The sequence below is a fragment of the Micropterus dolomieu genome, linkage group LG02 (genome assembly GCF_021292245.1).
Source record: "Micropterus dolomieu isolate WLL.071019.BEF.003 ecotype Adirondacks linkage group LG02, ASM2129224v1, whole genome shotgun sequence".
Lineage (NCBI taxonomy): Eukaryota > Metazoa > Chordata > Actinopteri > Centrarchiformes > Centrarchidae > Micropterus > Micropterus dolomieu.
Genome location: NC_060151.1, coordinates 15,853,026 through 15,857,843, shown reverse-complemented (window position 1 = coordinate 15,857,843; position 4,818 = coordinate 15,853,026). Strand labels below are relative to the sequence as shown.

The 4,818-nt window shown below is 40.9% G+C and overlaps 1 protein-coding gene across 6 annotated transcripts in view; it reads right to left on the bottom strand.

Moving 5' to 3' along the window:
* Positions 1-2,517, bottom strand: part of LOC123983556 (P2X purinoceptor 7) — a 54,355-nt gene extending 51,838 nt beyond the window's left edge. For all 6 annotated transcript variants that reach the window (XR_006828222.1, XR_006828220.1, XR_006828218.1 and 3 more), the window contains exon 1: positions 1,752-2,517. The gene's annotated coding sequence lies outside the window, so the exon portion shown is untranslated. The remainder of the gene's footprint in view (positions 1-1,751) is intronic.
* Between the last annotated feature and the right edge of the window lie 2,301 nt (positions 2,518-4,818).

Below are 4,818 nucleotides of genomic sequence, written 5' to 3'. Positions count from 1 at the left end.
TAACGACGATACATTTGATAATTGTTTATTTCTTAACTAATTTGTTTGTGAAGTCATCCAGGTCATGGTTATCCAAGAAAGGTTGAAATCAATGGCAACTGGACTGGCTAAGGTTTCTTGAAGACGTTTCACTTCTCATCTAAGAGGCTTCTTCAGTTGTGGCTGAATGGTAGTTGTTCAATCAGAACTAAATAAGCCTCTCAGATGAGAAGCAAAACCCCTTCAAGAAACCTTAACCAGTGCCGTTGCCCTTGATTTCCACTTTCCTTGGTTAACTGTAATTTATTTTATTAATACATATAGATTTAGAACATAGAAATTATAACTTAATTTCATGTGAAAAGAATATTTACAATCCCATTAACTTTATAGCAATATAAAGTACTTGTGTTGATTGAGCATGAATAGTCTGTGTTCGTCTGGGTTGCTTGAACGCGAATAATCTGGGTTGCATGAATGCGAATAATCTGGGTTGCATGAATGCGAATAATCTGGGTTGCATGAACGCGAATAATCTGGGTTGCTTGAACGCGAATAATCTGGGTTGCTTGAACACAACTGTGTAAGTGGCTACCAAAGCAAAAAAATTGTGTGCAACCAATGTCCACTATTCAATTGAGTAAATCCAATGAATTATTTTTTTCAGTGTATAACATAACAATCCACGGCTCAGCGCGTCAGATTGTTATTTATAGCTGCAAACAATCACATTGGCACAGCGCAACTGTAATCTATTTGCCTCATAGGCCTTAAAATGATCTCAATAAATTCACAATATCAGGTTGAGTTCTCTCAACAAAAAGGGCATTTCATCCACTCGTCAGCGGCGACTGCATGTAGCTTTAGCTCAAAGATCTTATCAGATGGTACCGTAATTAATTCAGTATTAACATTAACTTTAGCTCACTACAGATCTGTACTGAATATCAAGGAACAATGCGGTGCGGCGGCCAAATTAACGTTGCACAAAGCATTTCGCGCAGCAGCCAAAATTCACACACAACTTTCAGCATTAGGTCAGACAGTTAAAAGGGGAGACAGAATGTTCTTAGGGAGCAACTTACTGGGCGATTACTGGGTTATTTCAGTGGCAAAATTAAAATTTTGGAGGGAAAAAATTTCACTGGCACTAACCAATAATTTCTCTGTATCAAGGCTTTAGTGTGTGTATGTCTATATCCAGAGTGTATCAAGGCCTCGGACGGCTGGCACCATTCTGTAGCAATACTACTTTTGATCTAATAAATTTATGAGAATTAATACAAAATTATGAATTTAAATATTCAGAGAATATTAATTCATAAATCTCTCGCGGGGCACCACCCGAGATTCCTTTTGGGTCTTGGGATTCCCTGGGTATGGCTAATGATTATTCAGTAGTGATCAGTTAGTTAACAATCCCTCAATTATCTTAAATCAATCAGTCAGTCTCATATCGGAGGGGTAAATTCTCATGACAGGGACTTGGAGTTAACACACACACAATTCCTTTGATCACAGTGAAATTTATTAACTAACCAAGGTGACATAAAAATGCAGTTAAATATACATCAAAGAAATAAACAATGGCTAAACAGTGAGAATGTGGGGTTCTATTGTGGGAGAATTTGACTCACAGCGGAAGAGAACTAATGAAAGTAGTTAGATGATACTAACTCGGTTAACTTTGTCTAGGAGTTTTAAGGACTAAAGATAATGGATTAACAGACTATTGGACATCACTGATCACAGAATGTCTTGTTTTGCCTTACTGTGGGTCGGCGGCCTGCCTTGGTCGGTTGCACAGGTCCCCATGGTAGCTGCCCGATTCCTGGCTTTCTGCTAGGGAATTTTCCAGGTGTTTTCCGTGTCTTGAATGAAGAAAATCCCTCAAGTGTTGACCGTCCTCGGTCTGGCAATTAGGCTGTTCTTTCAGATGTAAGTTAGCTCGACGAATAAAGCTTCAAAAAAAGAACTTGGTCGTTCTTGAATTAAAATTGTGTAACTTAACGCTCTGATAAATTTTAACAAACAAAATAAAATAAAAAGCAAACGAGGGAAAAATCGAGGTTGTGGAGCTTCGCGGGTGTTGCTTGAAAACGAACAAAGGGACTTCGTTCGACCGGGTCGGACTTCTTAGGCCGTTGCCAGGAGACGGGAAGCACGCTGGGTGCGTGCCAAAGCACAGTTGATGAGGCCAAGAGGAGGGCAGAACAAAGAGAGAGTAAAACAGCATTCATCTGTTGGGGCGTGGTTCCCAGAGGGCAGTCCTTTGTTCCCCTGAGGGAGGGCTTGTTTCCGGTTTCCTGAGAGTCTTTTCTTTAACTTTTAATAAACAAATCAAAGATCTATTTGCGCATATTGTAATCAGATATCGTCCCACAATCAAACCTTAATTGTCAAACGGGTATACCATTCTTAGTTTTAAGCTTTTAATAAAAGGGAAAACAATTGTTAGTTAAAACTTTGAGGTCAGCATTTCCTAGGAATCACATCAGATGAGAGGAACAAGCTTTCTGGATATATTGGCTGTTACACGTTCTTAGAGAATATAAGCAAGATACACGAATGGCATCAGATGATGGACAAGATAAATACAGAGTGACATTTATACATTAAACAGCATTTCAGATGATGGCATGTAATACTTATTTTGTCCACTTAGGGGAGCTCGGGTTACATGAGGATAGCTTTGATTAACCCTAAACAATCTCTTGCTCAGGAGCTGGGGAATTTAGTCATTTATCCTTAAATTCGAGCTGGAAAATTGCTCGAGTAGTATAGGATGACATTTCTTTATCATCATTTCTAATGCAAGTGTAATAAAGTGTTGGGAAGAAAGCATTGGTTACAACATAAAATGAATAAAGGTCAGGGATCCTTGCTGAAAATTAAAACAATGCAAAATTAACTTATTTAGATTCTTTTCAACAACAAATAACGCCAACATGGTAACATAACTACTCAAATGGAGTGGAGAGACCTAGTCAAGTAACTAATAGATTTCTATGAAGATTCTCAGTCATCCAGGTCATAGTTATCCAACGAGGGTTAAAGTCAAGGGCAACTGGATTGGTTGAAGATACTGGAAGACGTTTCGTCCCTCATCCAAAGGACTTCTTCATGGGCGATGTCACATTCCTTCACCACAAGTACAACACATTTTAATTTAACTTTTCTTTTTCATTGTAGTGCAAATTGTACTGTAAATCAGCAGAACTTGAAGCTGACATTTAGTTTTAACACTTTTTTACACTGGTTCACACAAGAACATCCACCATCCACGCAATCACACACACACATGCACACACACACATACAGCTCCACCCATGTTTTCTTTTGTCTCGCTGTTTGTCCTCTAGCAAAGCAGCCAAGACAGGCCCTGTCAGTTTAGGTAATGAGAGGTGATCTGTAGTGCTTGATTCAATTATAGTAAACTGGATGGCATAAAGCAGCAGACAGAGGATCAGCACAAAAGAAAAAGAGAGAAGGAAGCTGAAGCCCACAACAACAAAACTTTCACATGTACTACTCAGTTTGCCTTTAATGTGCTTGGATCACCTCTTGTGCTTACATATATTGTGCCAATTTTGTGTAACCATGTAGTTTCTGTCCAGTCTGAATACTGCATTTAACTAGCACCTACTTAAGCCCTCTAGTTGTGAAGTGTTCAAGGTCTATGGCCTCTGCATCCACAGCCTATTAACTCAGGCAGGCCCCATCATCCAGCTCAGCCATGCATGAGATAGACCCTCTGTAATACAAATTGTCTGCACCACTTACGGCAGCTCCACCAGCGAGCAAACATGACAGCCTTTAATTGGCAAGGCCCTCAGCATGGGACAGGCCACAGGGGAGAGAATGTCCACTGCACAGGAAGGGAGAGAGGGCTGAGTGGGGAGAAGACAGGAATCAAAAGAGGGGAAATTGGGAAGGAGTTAAGGAATGGGACAAAAGGAAGAAGTGAGTGATGGATGGAGGAGAGTAAGGATGGATCGAAAGAGGTGACAGAGCAGACAGGAGGTGAGGAAGAGGGGCAGCTGTTAGAAGCTCATTTCCCTCTAAATCCCGTTAACATTTTCCTCAGACAAAATAAAGGAGATAAGGAAGTCTTCACTAATTAGGTGCTGAAAGGAGGTGACCTAGTAACTGTATATGTGTACCGGGCTAATGGTGGATCATATACAGTGATACAGTGCTAAGACAAAAGAATCGGAAGACTGGTTTATGACAAATAAAAAAGAACACATTACTCTTTAATGCAGCATCTGGAAACATGAAATAATCAAGAAAGTGTTCCTACTGTTATCTGTTGTTTCAGTGCTGGCCCTGGCAATGTTGGCGCCCTAGGCGAGATTTGCACATCTGTGCTCTCTGACATGTCGAAAAGACGTAATATTAAGAGACTAACGTCATCATTTGATGAGAATTCATAAGATCTTTTAAGTCTACCCTCTGCTGTGCATTACTTATTGCTCCGCTGGAATTATCCCCTTTACACCGTTTGACTGACACAGTGCACAGACTGCATGTTGCATGTGAAACCGAAACCAACTGGAAAACACTCACCACAAATCCACACACGATAACTTCAGCAGCTCACAGTCCCTAACAGAGCAAGGCTGCGCCTCAGATTTTAGATGTTTAAATCGCGAAACTCTACACGACACGACCCGTCACAACTGACTGGACTCACAGCGCGAGCTGCGAGGTGCACTTAATTACTATCACGGCGTACGCCAGTGTCACAGCAGCTGGGCCAAGTTCAATTGCGGCAAGTCGAAAACCCTGACGTTTTGCGCCCTATGTCGCCTATGCCACGGCCGGCCCTGTGTTGTT